Raw genomic sequence first — 18,460 nt, forward strand, 5'->3', positions numbered from 1 at the left:
TCTGTCTCAGTAACAGGAATAAAAAGTCCCATTAAAGTGCTTTTCATGATGTATGGCCAGGTCCTGCTCTGTGGGTGAGCCCAAGGGCCCCCATCCTCCTCAGCCTGAACATACCCTTTCTCTCCTGGTTCTTCCAAGAATACAAGTATGATCCAGCCCATTCTACCCTGAGTACAGAAAAGCCTGTGAAATATTACTTGGTGCTGTATTCTGGTAGGATGCACTTCAGATGTAAATGAATGCCATCTCTCTGTGGCGTGAAAGGTATTCTTCTTCAATTCTTGCCAAGAATTGGCCTTTTACTGCCAAGTTTTCATTTACACTTTTCAGGGGCAATGTGCATAAATGCTACTACCCTTCACTAGGCAACTTGCAGTGTTAGGAGGAAGAAAACTCCAGCAAAAGCCTGTATTTTCCTTCAGCTCTTTTACGGGGCATGAAAGCCTGGGGCACAGGGAAAAGCAGTTTTCTATTGCTGATGGTAATGATAAGCCATTATTGCTGATGAGCTCAGTGTGGAGCTGCAGAAAAAGGGTCTGGCTGCTCATCAGACTGAAGGCGCAAGGCATTAAAGGGGATTAAACCAGCACAGCCTCTGCCAGCCTAATCCACTTGGCACCAATGAACTGTAGGGAGGCCTGGCTGCTTTGTGCTTATGGCATGTACAAGGAGGCTTAGAAAGAAAAGAAGTAGTAAGTTTAGTTGCTATGGAAGCTTTTGCTGGTAATTGACTTTTGTGATCTTTCCTTTTCTCCCTTCTCTTTTTTTTTGTGATTGTTGATTAGAAACTGTGCACCACTCCACTTTAATGCCTATGAAATAAAGGAAGTTGTTATTTAACAGTGAAAAATCAGAACTTTAGGGCAGTACAAGGGCTTGTGAATATGCCATCTGTGGTCAGAACACTGCTGCAGCGCTACATTTGCTCTGACTCTACTAAGGCAGGTCCAGCTTCATTCGAGGCAATGGAAACTCTCCATGAAGTTATCTGAGAATGAGATTGGATCCCTATATGCTTTTTAAGTGTCCAGAACACACTATACCATAAACCCAGGAAGGCAGGTTTCAGTGGTGGTACATTGTCCTACAAGGAAGCAGGAGCAGCAAGAGAAAATCAGGTCTTCTACAGTGAATTTGATCCTGATGGAGGCAATTTCAGTTCTGAATGTGACTGATCCACTTCTGATGGCTTCTGATCCCAGACACACGCTGGAGACAATAATGAAAGGTTGTATATGTCTGCAAAGAAAAAGAGAACATTATTCTTTATATTCTAGGGACAGAGATAGTCTCTTAGAAAAGCTCAGAGGAGCTAGGTATTAATGCTTGGTATTTGCACTTATCCAGGGAAGAACTATTTCTGTCCTTTAACTCTGAAATGAGTGTGGAGAGTTTATGTTCCAGCCACCAGTAAAGATTAACTTAGCAGCATCTCCAGAGAAAAATCTAAAAGCAGTTTTTTTCATCTGCAATCAGCAGTGAGAAATACATAATGTTGTAGCTATCTGCAAAGAAAAGGATTTTTTCTTTTATGAGCAGTGGATGTTTGGTTGTCATTTTGTTCTGTCTTCATTGATTCAATGCATAAATTCAAAGGGTTTTATGATTCAGACTGACTCCAGCAGGTACAATGTGTGTGTCTCTTAATTAAGCTGCTGGAAAGAAATGAAATTGCAGTGTCCGGAGGGACAGGCCTGGAGCAGCGCAGTATTTGCTAAAAGGTAATTTTTAGGGATTAATGTAACAATGGTTCTGAAGACCTTTCCTCTTTTCACTTTTACTTCTGGCCTTTTCTGTCTAACAGTGTTCTGATTAAAGTTTTGAAGAGTGTAATATAAAACCAGTGAATTACTCCTTTGGAACAAGAAACCTGTTAAAATAAAGCACTGGGTATATTTATTTGTAAGCTGAAGAGAAAGACAACATCAAAAAATCCACTAAACACACAAAACCTCTGAGGCAGAATTTTTTTAGAGGAAAAGCTCTTTGAAAGGCTTTCATTTGCTTTGCTTTTGGAGCAACCACTATGGATGTGAAGATAAGAGATCATTAGACCTACATCAGTATGTGGCATAAGGGCTGCTCTTCTGTAGCCCATCAAGCATGCAATAACCCAACTGAAATTCCCACAGAGGTTAAACAATAGCCTCCTGTTTGTAGCTGCCTCCGGTTCATTTAGTAGAAAATGTATAACCCAAGTTTTATCAGATTCAGCTATAAAGACGAGGTGCTCAATATTTCCTGTGCTAAGTGGAGTTCTTTGATCCATTGTCCTGCTAATTACCAACTGGGTTGACCTCTTCCTGGATTTAACTGCTCTTGCCCATTTTTTTTCTGGCTCCCTGTATTTGCTTAATTAGACACCGCTATGAATGCTCCCACAGTTCAAGCCATCTTGAAGCATTTTGACTTGTCTGTGTGGATCCAGCACCTTATGAGTTAAGAGTCAGTCCTGCTCAAGGACTTGATGCAAAGGTCAGGAAAGTCAAGGAGAGACTCTAAGTCAAATGGCCAGAACCTGTTTTGGTAAATAAAATCCAGCATGAGTCCATGAGTGTAACCGGAGCCAGGCCACTTTGTACAAGCAGAGAATTTGGTCCAAAAGTTTACTTTCTAATTTTAAATTCAGAGTAATGTTGTTTACACAGTGGACACAAGAAAGACCAAATTAGGTGTTGTGGGAACACTCTTAAGAACGACCAGCTGAGGAAGACAATGTTTCACGGTCTTTAAAAATATTCCATCTTCTTTGTGTGATTCAGGTGTGAAATGTGGTTAGAGAGCTTATTTTCCAGTCTATTTATTGCTGATTTTTATTTACTTGTAGACTGCTGATGTGGAAGACATGCTGAAAGGCGTTACAGTCCCAGTCCCAAGGAACATGCCTGTGTCAATTTGGCATTTATTTATCTACAGTGCTTTTTAAACCATGACAGGAACTCCTTTCTCCTTTAGTAATCTATTTTTGTTCTTCTCTGTACTAGCAATTAGATTTTTTTTCCCCTTTATAGTTATTTCTCCGCAGCTGCAATATAGGTCCATTGGCTGTTATCTTCCCATTGGATAGGGAAAATTATTTACTCTTTTATATTTTTGTGATATCCTGTTATAGATTTGAAAATGGTTCCTATATTCTTCTCTCCCAGAATAAAGAAATTTCTCTAAGTCATCTTTGTTTCTATTTATCCTGGCTGTGTGTAGGACAGATTTGTAGGATCTTAGTGTAGCAGAGCGTGGGTTAGACCTTAATTTAATGTAAAGGGCCCATCATCTGTGGGAAGCATGCCCCTCTTCCTAAGCGCTGACTGTCTTAACAGAATGGCTGGACAGATGATTAGTTCTTGGAGGAGCCAAATGTCATTCTTATCCTCACTTTCATTAGGGCCCTGGGCATCCTGAGGGGTGTAGGAATGCAGAATCCCTTTTGGCTGAAGGATCTTAACATCTCTATCCATAAAATAAAAATAACGTTAGCAGCTGGCAAACATCTGAATGGGTTTTTTCCCAGTTGAAAGAAATTTCTTCTGAAAGTGGTAAATTACAATTTTACTGCTCCTGAGCTTCACGGAGATTGATAACAATACTGCCAGACCTTAGGGACACATCTCCTCAGGACTGGCATTCCTGGCAGCACTGTCACACTCCTTGTATTTATCTTTTCTTTTACTCTAAATTGTAATTCTCAAAAGAGCATATGACAAAAAACACTCATCAGCTTCTCTATTTAGCCGAGACCATATGGCAGCTGGCTCACTATTCCTTCCCCAACAGCATCTTCACTCTTCTGCAGAGTTCAGTGGGGGTGTAACATGAAAATATATCCATGGCAAGAGCTGGCATTCAGAGGGAGAATTTAAATTTAGGCCTAGCTATTCTTGCCCCAAGCAAGCAAATGCCTAGAAACTAGCTATAGTCAGATGCTAAAAAGTGCTTGCACAGAAAATCCCATTGGTTCACTAAAGGTCTACAAGCAAAAAGGTGGTTAAGTGAGCTGACAGGTCTCCCTAGGGAAGGGATGACACAGGCAGATGTCATTGTGCTGTTGTGACACCAGAGACTACAGAACCTTGCCAAGATTCAGAAAGCAACCATTTTTTTTCCCTCAGAAGATATAATGATAGTTTCTAATACTGTAAGAATAATTAACTTAAAACAAAACCAAATAAAAATAGTAATAATACTAAAAAAAAAAAGGATTATTTTTCCTGCTTGCTGGGGAATATTTGTGATGAAAAAGAAGCAGCCAATTTTGAAAAAAATTAATCTTATTAGTAATACTAGAACATGTTGAGGATTTCTGTTAATTGGAAAGTTACATTCAGTGTCCAAATCTGTTTAGGAAAAGATCCAGTGAGTAAAATGTGGGAAAAGAGATAGCGCATTGTGAAAAATGTAGAATCACCTTTCCTGAGGCAAAGATAATGGAGAGCAAAGATAGACCACATCTTTACAGAGCAGAATTCCAACAAATGTGCAAATGTCTGTAGTCCCATCACATCCATGCAAGTCAGACAGAACAATCCAATCGATTTTTCTGTGTTTTTTTTTCTTGTGTGTTGGGTTTTTTGTTTGCTTATTTTGTTGGGAGTTTTTAGCATCTATCTATCACAGCATTGTGAGGGACTTCAAACTGAAAGGAAATGTTTGAAGGTCCTTATGCTGCTAATATTAAATCAGCCCTGGAATTTCCTAACTGTAGAGACTACAGTCTCCTAATTCCAAAGTCCTATACCTGAGAAGGGCAAACACTGAATGAAAGCTCTTCACAAATGTTAAGAGGTCACTGAGTTAACAGGCAGACAGTGAGAGTGAGCATTGCTGGGTTATTTTCAGCTCTGTAAACAAGAAAGTCACAATGATTAATATTACTCACAAAGCTAGGAATGACTGTGAAGTGAATGAATGAGGGGTGCAGGCATGGGGGAAAATACTATTTGGGGGAAAAAAGCTTACTTTTTTTCTATTTATTTGATATTCTTAAAATAAGATCTGGTAAAATGAGAAGAAACAGAATCCTAGTCTTAAAAATGAAATTAAAAAGCCCTCAAACAACAAAACTGCCATCCTAAGGGGAAAATGGAAGACAGTTAAGAAAACAAAATGTAAATATAAAATGAGGCATGAATAGGCATGAACATAAATTAGAATCTAGTCATTGTGGGACTGTACCAATAGAAGCATAAACAGGTGAGTATAGAGAGCTAGTCAGTGTACTCATGAACAACAAGAAGGCTTTGAACGATTTCTAATTTTTTTCTCAAATAAAAGGAACCCCTGTAGTAGGGAGGGAGGTTTCTGCATTGGAAAAGGTGAATTTATCAGTAAGAGATAAACAGCAGTTGTGCTCAGAATGCACATGTTTATGTCATCTAAATGGATGCATTCCTGGACAGGATTTCTTAGAGCATTCCTTGGCCCTGAGAAGAAAGAGTATTAACACTGATAGACTGTAATTCACCTAGCTAGTATGAATTTCCTTACTCTATGAATTTTTTAATCTGAAAAGTGGTGTTTTGGACAGATAAACTATGATACAAGATAAACCAGCTAATCTACATTTTCACTATCAAACTATTCAAGGATGTCAGCATTATTCCCAAATAAACTAGAGGTCCACACTTAACACAAAAATAATTTAAACAAAACAAAGATTCCAAATTAGCTAATGTTTCTTTTATTTCTTCACCAAAATTAGAATTTTCCGTTTCATTCTAAGACTTGCATAAAGCAGTGCAATTTTTCTTGATTTGTGCAGTATATTGAAAAGATTTTCCTAGCTTTGAAGACTAATAACTGAACATTTAAGAGGAAATAAAAGCAGTAATGTAATGCTACAAGTCCACATCACAAAAATGGAAGGGAAAATTTTTGTTCTCCACATTCTTTCTGCAGGACTACTTTTTTAATTCTATTATGCAAATAAGAAGAGAAAGCCCTGGGATCCCACTGCTTTTGCAGGGGAATTATTTAAAGGCAGCATGAATGGGACTCATTTAACTGATTATTGGTATCTGTATCTGATAAGTTCCTAACACAATCAGTGAAGGTCTAACCAGTGAAATGAGGTTCATTTCACCAAATTAAGGCTTCTGCTTTAACATGAGATGAATCTCATGCTCAGCTTCACAAACTGGCTTAATGTCTGGCCATCGAGGGAGCTTGCATAACTGGTTTGGATGTGGCTCTTGGAGTTGCAGAAGTCCACATTTGAACAGGACAAATCAAACCCTTCATGTGTTATTGCATTCTCTTTTGCTACTTATAAAAATGTCCACAACCGAGAGCAACAATTTGCTACGTCATAAAAACACTTCATTCCTAAGTATTGATTGCCTTTTTCAGTTTTTCAGGTAATTTAATAGTTTGTTGATGAGAACAGGGAAAAAAATGTCTGAGTAGATGGTTTCATTTTGGGATTAAAGTAAGGAAATCCACAAAAGTAGTCAGTAAGTGATTTATTGAATACAGCTTTATTGAGTAAAGCTGTATTCTCTTCCCACTCTCTTCAGTGAGGATTGCTTGTGCTGAAACTTTCTCAGAAGACTTTTAACTTAAATACTTGTAGTCCAGATTAAAAGCATCGAGCTGCCCACAAAGCAGTTATACCAAACTGCTAAAACAAATTTGGTTCAATGATTTGGAAACTTTAGATAGGAGCAATGTTCTTCTGCCCAGGAAATAGGGCCCCACAAATTATGTCTTTGTTAAATATTTAGTCATGAATTAACAACATGAAGTGCCACACTAAAACATTCCATTTGAGATCAGAGACCAGAAAGTTTATTTGAGCCTGCAGTCCTGCTTGACAAGATTTGTAGCACACACTTATCAAGCAGGTTGGTATATTCACAAAGGTACAAAAAGGTTCCCCCTCACACATAGCTATGGATGCCATCCATCTTATGATGCATTTCAACCCTGCTCTTTTTAGAAATACATAACCTGATGCCCAAACATGCTTAATACAATCTACTAGAAATCAGACATGAAGAAATTAAAAGAGATGGGGTTTTGTTTGCCATCACTTTCAGAAAGTGACTTGGGAGATTTTGACCAGTATATTTTAAGTATTGAAACACACCTATCAAGGAGCATAGCAGTAGCCTTTGGAGTTACTGGATTCATTCTGGGATAATTCTGAGGCGAATGGAAGAAAAGAAGAAAAAGAGCTGAATCTGAGAGATCACTTGAGCTGTAAATATTTTATTTATTTGCCCTTGTTTTCTTGAATGAATTCAGGATTGACCTATACACAGAGATGTTCTCTGGGAGTAAGGGCACTGTTCCATAAGGATCACAGAGGGTTGGCCACAACTCTTCTGCAGTGATTAAGGGAAAAAATAAACGAACTTCCTTTGAGTACATGGGCAGGTGGCAACACCAGCAGAGGTTTCTTCTGCAAAAGTAACATTCATCTTGGCATTTACATATTTGTGAATGTTTGACTTTGCAGATTTATTCATCTGTTAATCTAGCGGGAGGAGTAAAGGGAGGAGAGAGGGAATGTTAATGGAAAATTCTGGTTTTTAAAGAAAAAGAAACTGACCTCCTCAGAAAATCCTTTATGTAGCATTACAGTGACCCACAAGGTTCATCATCAGAATTTTGCTTTTTGGATCCTTTTTAGTTAATAGGGGCACATTTGTCAACTTCTGCATAAATCAAGAAGAAGACACATTTTGCCAGCAGTGTTTAAAGCTGACAGTAGAGGAGGCTCAGGAATCCTGAATCACTTCCAGGCTCCATTTGCTAGAGGCTCTTCTGACCACATCCATTTCCTCCCTTGTTCGAACAGGAGGAAATCTCTGCTCTTTCCACATCGCTATTTTATTTTATCACCTTCAGGCAATACTCATTCACCTCTCAGTCCCTGCTGCTTTCTACTTTAATCATTTTAATGCTTCTTTTTCAGCTAAGAGCAAAACAGAAACAATCCCTTCATGTGCCTGGTGCCACAGGGGCCATTAGCAGCCAGAGGATGATTTTCAGAGCAATCCTGGCTCAGCTGATGGCCTTCCAGACAGATCCCTCCACCTCTTACCATCATGATTCATACTCCCCCATGTGGGACCTGCATCCCTGACCCTGCTGCCCCACAGCAGCATTGTTGGTGTGTCTGTCCCATGCCTTCTCTCATGGGTGAACCTTGTGCCTGTCTGCTGAATGGACACATCATAAAATGTGTGTCGATCACATTGCTCCAAGGTGAATACTTCTGAGTCTTATAATAAACTAAAATGCAAAGAAGTTACAAACACATTACCAACATAAAAAGATGTGGAAGTTACAAAAGATGAATATATTCATCTAAAACAAGCTTCTCAAGCACTGAGGCTATATTTCCTGAAATTACTAATGGAAGTATTTTAGAGTTTATAAAAAGGCTTGCAGTGTCTATCAGGATCACGATTAGATGGCTTTCTGAAGGTCATCCCCTCTCCAAATGGAAAAACTCTGAAAGTCTATCTTGGTTCACTGCTGTTACTGTCACTGGATACTTATGTACATGCATGTGAAAATATCAATATATTTAGGGCTGGCTGCTGGGCGTGTGCATATGAGAAAGAGCAGAGCTCCACTCTACTGTAAAGGCACTGCTAAGGTTATCAGGCCTTCCACTTGTTCTTGTACCTATAAATAGACCATAAATTTTAGTTACTGTACATTCCTGACAATTTCAGAATTTCTGAGAAGAAAAGTCAGGAATAGCTGTGGGCAGGAACAGCCAAACCCTTTTGCTTAAATGGTATAAAGCACTAAACCATGCTACTAATGCTCACTCTGTCAAATTACCTGTCAGAGTTAAGCTCTGTTATCTTTGCTTGGCCTGCACATAATAAAAGCAAGCACAGGCTTCCAGCTTAATGACAACCTATAATAGCTGCAGTCATCCTTGCATTTAAAAACAAAAACAAAAAATCCCACATAAAACAGGCACAATGTAATTTTCATGGTAACTGCTACTTTTGAGACCTCTGCTAGCAAAATTAGACATCTTTTACTTAGCACAAGAAAGCATAGCAGAAACGAGGAGAGTTTGCAAACAGTCACTAATGATTCAAATTGTTGTCTCATACTGCCTTATTTTCCCTAGGTTTCCTTGTCCATTCTTAGACACTTCTGGGGTTTTTGCCCCACCTCTCTCTTCTTTCCTGCCCAATTTAGAAAACTTTCAGTATTTCACAAAGAATCAGCGTACTATGAGATGTTAACATCTGTGGTGTCCAACCCTGACTTTCTTTCATCCACCTGCCCTGTTTATTCCTCCCCTTCCTCCCATCATTTCTGCTCATGCAGACCTGAGGGCCTTGTTCCTTGAGAGCAGCAGCAAGAGGAAGGACATGCATCTCTGCTGTGTGGCCTCTCCTCACCTTACACTTGTTGCAGCTCTGAAGAGATTACTTTGTTCAGGCAATGCTCAGATCTCTTTTGCAGTTCTTGTTTGGCAGCCTACATAAGCCCCATACACCCCCACTGATCATGCAACTGTGTGATTTATCAAGAGATCAAGATCCAGTAAAATCTGAATAATTTCAACACTCTCCAGCTGTTTCTAACAAAGTTTCAGACATACTTTCAGCATTCCTGGTATCACCAAATCACAGATTCTACTGAAATTACCTACAGTAGTTCTCTACTATTTCTCTGATTTTCATCAGGCCCAGCAGTCTTGCCCTGGAAATGCAGAATGAACTTCATGTGATATCATTAAGACTGCTTTCCATGTGAGAAGGTCTCCTTTGTGTCCTGGCATGAGTTTTGGTGTCTGATCTCAAGGAACATGCTTGAGCTGGACCAAGGGTGGGAATGCCTGTGCTGCTCCTTGCTCTGCTTCTCTCAGTTGGGAAGGTCTGCAGCTCTTATTTAGCTGTGCTAGAGACACAGCAGAGTAGCTGGAGCCCTTTGTGGTGTTAAGAGTGAAGGACAGACAGAAGGTTAAGACTGTGAGAGCAGCAAGTACTTGATGGGAGTCACACACTGAGGAAAAGAGAAGGAGCTGCAGGGTGAGGTGGCAACTGAGCTGACTTTTACTATAACAGCAGAGGGGAGTCCCTAGAGTGTTTCTTGGGTGTTTTTTAACAAGTTGAGGCAGGAGGGATCAGGTCAGCAGGTGATGTCATTGCCTCCTGAATCTGACAGTAGTGAAGAAGTGGAGATGAGTCCTTGGCCCCAGCTTTGCTAATGACAGTTCACCACCTGAGAATTACAGCCTGTTTTTGTTTAGAAGGAAGCTGCTAATAAATAATTTATACTGGATACAGGAAAACAGGATCTGAGACTTATGAAGGGTACTACTAAGCATGCCCAATAGTATTGGTTTAGATGCCTTTGTGGTCTTTTTCTTGCCTCTGTGGTTCATAAGACTGTAGATGCCATTCCATAGGTCCTGTAACACATTTACTAGCCCAGTTCAATGTGTTTGTGTGGCACCTGAGAGCACTAAACACCTTTGCTTAGGCATTTGAATACTTCTCAAGGTATCTAACGAAAAAATCTGGGAGAGAAAGGACATGGAGTGAAGACATGAACACCTAACTAACTGTTTCCCTGCATTATTACTTTATTACTACTTTATTTTTTTTTAAGCAAGCTAGATTTTATATCAACATATACTGAGAGTTCATATACTACCAGCATGACATGTTACCCATGAGCTATAAACATCTAACAGATCAGTCCCCGAGAGATTTACGAGGGTGGTCTGATCAGCCCTGGGTATCACCAATTCTCCCTGTCTGACTGCTTGTTAGGGCAGAATTAATCTCTTTAAATAAAAATAGATCAAATTGGTGGAGCGGCGAACGTTTTTATGTGTGTGCTTTTGGGTGGAAGGGAGTTTAATCAGTTCTCTCCTGAGCCCTTAGTGTACTGATCATGCTAGCTCTGGTTTATGAGAATCTTCGGAATATCTATGGTCTTTTGGACATATATTGGGCTTATTTCAGATGTTTTAAAGGAAATTCAGGCAGTACAGCCCTGGAAGGACTACAGAACAAGCCTATGACCCCTCAAGCCAGAAAACAGGGTGTCACTGTTTGGGTGGCCTGTAATGCAAGAGTTTGGCAGGAGTGCTAAGATATGCATCTAGGAGCCTTAGACAGCACTTCTGGAATACAGCTTGGACCACATACTTGCACTGAATCTTAGCAAGATTAGGAAATCTTTGTTTACTCCTCTGTCTCTAGGATTGTGTTTTCAGTGGGAGACACTAATGCAGATAACTGTATTTAGAATTTGAAAGAAAAAATAAGAAAATTCTGCTTGCCAATGAACATCCATGTGTGCAATGGGTCCTGTATCTCTACTGCATATAAAAGTTGTTTCATATAAAACAGGCTTCATTTCTTGTGTGTTCTATTGCATTTTCATTTTAGGTCCTGTATATTACCACTTGTTTGTTTTTTTTCCTGTGCAAAAGTCCTTTTTTAATACAGGAGACCTGTCTAGAACCACCCAAAGAGTACACTTCTAAACAGAAACACAGATCCCTACTAGTCCTCTTTGTAAAGCAATGGAAGTAGGTATGAAATGTAGGAACTGGAAAAATGTACCAATAACTAGAAACAGCAATTAAATAAAGACAGCAAAAGTTCAGCTAGTGGTAACACAGAGGTATTCTCATTATTCCAATCAGACCCTCTTGAGCACTGATGCCAAAACATTTAAAACAGCGGGAAACTAGAACGTCTTCTAGCAGAGTGTTGTCATTTCTGAAAAATACAACAATAAAATTGCATTCTCTATAAACAAATCATAACAGAGCTACTAACATCAAGTGTTAGAGGGCAACGCTGATCCTTCATGGACACATACAAAGCCAGAACATTACAGAAGAAGCCACTCCCGAAGCAGCTCATGTTCCACTAACACCCTTATTTTCAGACGGATTGACTATTTGAAAAGTGAGTGATGGAAAAGAACATTGTTTTTGTCTTGGTTTTGTTTCTTTTATGTCAATAAATGTTCTTTAATACTGTATGTAGAAATACGTGTTTTGGCACAGGCAACCTTCTGCATTGCTGCAGTCTCCCCTGTGCCATGTCAGGTGGATCTGTTCCCATCCAAGAGTTTAACTGACATCTCAGCCTTTAGACTGTATCATTAAAGATCTCCTGGGATTTAGCTTGTCCTTCCTTGAGTGCACCATGTGTGCATGCTGGCTCCAAGGCAGAGTGAGAGGTTTTGATCTGCACTGTCTCTATTTATGATTGACTAGCAGAGATTGCATGGCCTCCCCAGGCAATCTGCTTTGTTGGATTAGACAAATAGGTATTTGGTCTAGGTTGAGTTAATCCCACCCTAAGGCAGGAAGGTGGACTACTTGACCACCTGACATCCTTTTTAGTCCTATTTTTTCCTACAGTTTTCTGATTCTTTCCTGAGAAGTAGGCTGCTGGGCTCTTCAGAAGGTTAGGCACTGGAAAAACATAAGGATGAAAGGCTGAATCCATAAATATATACGCAAGCTTAAACTTCACTTATTTCTGTGGAAACTGAGATCCTAAAGACTGCTCTAGATCAGAGACCAGGCCTAAAATTATCACTGCATCCTGAATAAAAAAATAATAACATAAAAAAAAGAGATGTCATAACTTGCAAATGGATGCAGAAAACTCAATTATCTTAGATAAGGCTGGGTCATAATCTTTCCTGAACAGCCCTTGCAGCCTTTGACCTCTGAATATTCCAGCTTCATTTTCAGGTGTACATGATAATCTACCCAGCAGAGTTATGTCTGGCAGTAAGCTACCCATATGATGATATTTCTGCAGAATATATCAAAGGAATGACAATGCACTGACTTTCCTTAGCTGTTGTTTCAGAAATAGGGAACGTTTCCTGATGGATTGATGTCAGATTGAGCTCCATCTTGACAATGAATTTAACCATACTTTGGACTGCTGCCAGACCTTGAATTGGGTGCTCCCAAGGTCAGCTCACACCCACAGTCACCTGGCATGGGAAGAGACCTACATCATAGGTTCTAAGCTTCAATGCTCTGTAAATAAGATCCTTACCAAAGAAGATATAACATCTAAAAAAAAAAAAAAAAAGGATTTTTTTTTTACTACCAAGATCTAATCTTTTAGAGAGATTTATGTAAACGTTCTATATAATATTTAAACTATTGAAGTTCTCTAAGTCAGAAATGGTAATTCAAGTGTTCAGAAAAGGTACAGTGCCATTTTACTGCATATTTACAAAAAAAGAGAAACCCTTAAAGTCTCCATGGCTGTCTACCTTTGAGCATTTTATCCTGTGAACTGTTCCTGCAAAATATAACAATTTATAAAATATAACTTAATTCAAAGTATATATACATATAATAGTCATATGTATACATGTCTTGGAAAAGTATTTATTACGAGATCTGTGTTGGTACAGTAGACTATTCCATTCCATATCAAATATAGTTTACAGGAGATTGTACTGTTGTGCTGAATAATGAGCAAAATTACAGATATGGTGTAGCAGCTAATCATGAGTGCTGCAAAAAAACCCAAGTTAGTGAAAAAAACATGAAATGCACTGTCTTTCAATGTGTTTCATCAGTAAATGTCAAAAGAATTTTTGCTTCTCTTCAGAAATATGCACTTCGACTATTGTAGTTTAAGGGCATTTCAGAACTTTTACTCTCCTCTTCAAAGATTATGTGCTAGTATTGCTACTTTGTAGCATATAGGAGAAAATATTAATAACCACAGACATGTTAACATTAGGCCTCTGATATTAGCGATGATTTCAGGTTCCCTGTTGTATATTGCTCAGCACTGATACAGGGCAATTCAGTCTCATGTCTCCAATGTTCCCATTTTCAGGATAGAAAGGATGCTCTTTTAGAAGTGTCTGTCTGTTTTCATCCCTGTGCTGCACCTGACCTACTCACTCAGGCTTTTCTTGTAGGAAATGGAGACGGAGATGCTTTCAGAGCTTTATTCATCTTCTAAAGTAGATATCCACGGTAGGTCAGATGAATTGCAAATTAAAGCAGCTTTTCTTTCCACTGATAACAAAAGGAGCGTGGACTGATGAGCACAGAAGAACCTTTGCTGCAGGCATCTGAAGTCAGGTATAATGAGCCATTTCCCTTCATCCAAATTCCCAGCTATCCTGGGGAGTGCACTCACTTGAAGGAGATTGATGGTTTTTGTGAAGTATACAGCAAGAAAAGCTCCAAAGAATATTTCTTCTTTCCTTCTTTCCTGGGTCTTGTCTGATTTTCAGGGCTGAGGTAAAGGAGTGGAGTCATTAGATGGGAGAGTAACCAGCCCTTCCTTTCTTTTCCCTGCAAGTCCAGCTTCACTTGGAAGGACAGATCTCAAAACTGTTCTGTAGCTGGGAGTTCAGGTAATTGAGAGGAACATTTTAAGTCCTCTTTGATAGTCAAAAAGTCTAAGATCCATCTCCAGTATTTCTGGAGAAAGTGCTCTAATCACTAATTTATTTGTATGTACCAGCTGATTTACCTCTTCCTTAAAACAAACAGACCATAAAGACTCAAAATCTTCATGGCAAGAAGATGTCACTGTCTTATTCAGACATTTTACATAAACCCAGTAACAACAATAAAATCACAGTGGATTGTCTGTGATCACTGATACTTTATTTTGGAGAGAGATCTGCAGGGATTCAGTTGTCTGTGTATATATTTTGTTGGTTTTTTTTTTTTCAGCAGATATCATACTCATCCTTTATTTTCTTTCAGACTGTTTGTTTTAGTTATTGCTTCTGCTGCTTTACAATATTCTGGACTGCCTGGTTTAAGATCTGAGAAAGAAACATTTGCTTCTCAGCTAAAAACTTCATCACTGAGAAGTCCTGTTGTAGTTATGGAAAAACAGATATATAAGAAAATTCTCAGTTACAGACTTGAGAAATTTAAGTAAAAGTGATGGAAGAAATTTAACTTCCACAAATCCAAAATATTTTATTAGACAAAACAATGTAAACTTTTTCAGGCATTTAAATGGGTTCTGAACTAGGAATAACTGCTCAGGGCAACATCATGTTGTATTCACTACTGACCTCTAACCAGTCTACAGTAAGAGGCAGAAAAGTAAATCTAAACCTAGACATATTATGAAAGGTATAACATTACAGTGATTAAGTTTTTTACATAAATGAATGGCCTGGAATACTGCACAGAGAAATGTCAACTTGCTTTGTGAGAATTTTGGTTAATTCAAATGCTTTCATAGATGAGAAACCCGGGGAGGGAGGATTCTCCTATGGATATATATTATGTGTTAAGTGCTGATTGGGACCTTCAGCGTGGGATTAAATCCATAATGGGCACAGAACAGATGGGGGAAAAAAAAAGAAAAGAAAAAAAAGAAGTAGTTTCTTAAAGCCGAAGTGCACAATACTAAATACCAAGGGCTTAAAAATTAATGGGGAAAACTGCCATGTCTGGCAATGATGCAAAGATACAAAGGTGCTTGTTTGGGTGCAGGGCAATCACAAGGCTATAGGTCAAGCACACATCTCCCATAAAGTCCCAACACCCTTTATAGAGATTCAGTGAGCATAAAAGGCCTGATGGTGATGCAGTTCAAAAATACTCTGTGAACAGTGGATCTATCATGTGTACCAACCACATACACCTCACCTTCCGGCTGAGAGTTTTTCAAATAAAGCTGCCAATTTTACTTCCCCAAATATGGTTGGAAATAGCCTAAACACTGCAAATACTAAGGTTATCTGACTGCAAATACTTATTTAGCTGTCTAAGGCAATTGGCAGTGCTGTTGCGTAGCCCCTGCTGGAGTTCTTGGTTTAGCTGCTCAGCTGCAGGTTTACATGTTGCAGCAAGAGTAAAGTTTATGGTGGGTAAGATACTGGTGGCCTCTGACCCTCATTATTTGGTGAGTGTATGTTTGCTAATTGGCCTTTTTTAAAAAAGAAAATAAGTTTTATAGATAATTGCTTTTAAAACTGGCAAAGGAAGCTGTTGTGTGTTCAGTCATTCAGCATGCAGGAAGCTCTTACTGCAAAAGCCTACCTGCTCTCTCTATTTTGTGCCATTTGGCTAAATATGTTCCCATTGCACTTATCGGAGATTAAACTTGGTAAACTTGGTTTACCAAGTTGTGTTATACAAGTGCATCCAAAAAAATTTTTTTTTTAATAATTTAAAAATAGGAGTCCTGGAGGCAACAGGCTTAGAGCTTCTGAATCTCTCATAATGTGGAGTGGCCTTTTTCACATTTAATTTCCCAAATTTAGGATTTAAGCACCTAGTCTAAGCCAGGAACATAAACTTTCAATAGAAGGGATGGAAAGAAATGAGCACTTTTCAAGCACCTTTCACAGCATGAGACACCTCTAACCCCCACCTCAGTTCACTTATTATAGGAGGAGTGGTGTCTGACAGCTGTCAAAATTTCTTAATTTCTAATATAAAGGCAGCAATAAGTGATTCAAATCTCTTCCTATCAGGAGGTTGATAAACCCTGGTTCAACAAATTATCAATAGAGGAAGTTAGGTGCAAGGTCTAAGTCAGACATCCAAAATGGCCTGAATGCAGTCTGTCTATGTCCAAAGGGGTGAGGAATGACACATCTCATACACGATTATTCAAGGCACATTTGCAAGACTGTCTCCTTACTACAATGCTATAAACTCATTTAACTACAAAATTCCAGTTTAAAAAGGGGCATGTACCAAAGGATGGTTCAGCTTAGACAGCCACATTCTGCCTCTCACACTCAACACATACATAATTGAGATGGGAAATCTGAAACTGCTATGCCCAAGTTTTTGGGTTGTTAGGGCTCTGGTTAAGGGCAGCCAGTTGCATATTCCCAGCTCTGTGGTGAGCACTTTCTCTGAGAGACCTGTACCTCTCAAATATCATTCTCCGAACACAGATCCCAGCTGTTCTTTGGCTTCCAGTTAATGTCTATGTTGCTTGAAATTAGGCACTTAGTACTTGTCCATGCCTTCAAAAATCTTCCCTCTAAAATGCAGTGTAATCTGCAACTGGGATTCTTAGTGGCTAGCCAATATTTTTTCTGTGATGAACACCTGCAAACCTAGCAAGGCAAAATCAGTTTAATCTACTGGTTCAATGGCTGTTGCTCCAGAATAGTTTCTATTTCATAGTAAATGTTAACATAAATTGATGGTTCATTTGAAAGACCTGGAGAACTGGTTTGAAACCCTTCTACAGAAAAGTCTGAAATTAACTTGCAACATCACAAAATGCCAATTTTTAATAGGTATCCAGGTGAACAGACACCTACATCCATTTGACTTGTATATTAATAAAATCCTCATCTATCATATTTTAAACTGAGTGAGATTCTTACCTTGGCAAAACTCACTGATGACAATATGAGGCTTATTTGAATAGAAGACACAGTATCAGACCCAAAAGTTTAAGATGTATTTATTCCAGTTGTGTGTAAAATGGGAGTAAAGTTAACATTGGCTAACTTAGGGAAATCTCTGTGGAGAAAGGAAACACAGTAAGTGGTTGATATCACTACCTGGATATGAAGAGGGAGGGGGATGCTGGTTCCTGTCCTCTTCACAATCTTAAGGCTTAGTTCTCATTTACTTTCCAGCCTGTGGCTGTCTAGCATAAGGAGCAGTAGTTTATAGTCACAGGAAAATGTATATATGGCAGTGATACTGTTTGAACTATAATACAGTGAAACTGCCTGTGTGGGGTGGTTTGTTATGACAGCCAAAGCTACAAAGATTAGGTAAAATTTTTTTAGAAAGCAGAACAGAAAAAATTACAGTGAAGGGAATCTTAAGTGGTTAAACTGCAATTTCTTCAGCCTTTGATATGCAATTTTAATAGTTATCCAAGGTCAACTCAGAGATGGCAGGATCATTCTTCAATAGAGTTTTGTTACATTTTATAACAAATAACATAGCATCCTGAATTATTAAAAGCATTGAATTTGGGGATACCTGACAGCTTGTTTGACTGAAGTTCTGGACCTAGTTTAACAGTTAGTCACGGAACATGACTGCATACAATATAGAATGTGCACTATGTCATGTTTATAGTATAGGTGTGTATAAAAAATATTTAGTTGATAGAAAAGAGTTCTATTAATAGGCAAAAATCAACATCTTGGCTCAGATAAATTAAAATAATTCTAAATATTTTTACTAAACACAATCCTCTGTCAGCTGCAGAATCACTGCACTACTTTCATCAATTAACTCACCCACAGACAAATTCACCTCCTTCCATAAAAACAGCAGACATCCAAAATATGTGTGAAAGATAGTAACATTCATCTAGGTATTGCTACAATTATTTTGATAGCATATCATGCTTGTTATAAAAGCCTCACAACCACTGAGACCACTACTCTAAAGAAAACCTTAACATGATGTGAGCACTTGGTACAACACAGTCTCCCCTCACCACTGATCTTTCAGCTCAACATGAAACATACAGAAAATAATTAATCATGGGAACCCATGATGGAGGAA

This window comes from Haemorhous mexicanus, chromosome 2 (genome assembly GCF_027477595.1).
Source record: "Haemorhous mexicanus isolate bHaeMex1 chromosome 2, bHaeMex1.pri, whole genome shotgun sequence".
NCBI lineage: Eukaryota > Metazoa > Chordata > Aves > Passeriformes > Fringillidae > Haemorhous > Haemorhous mexicanus.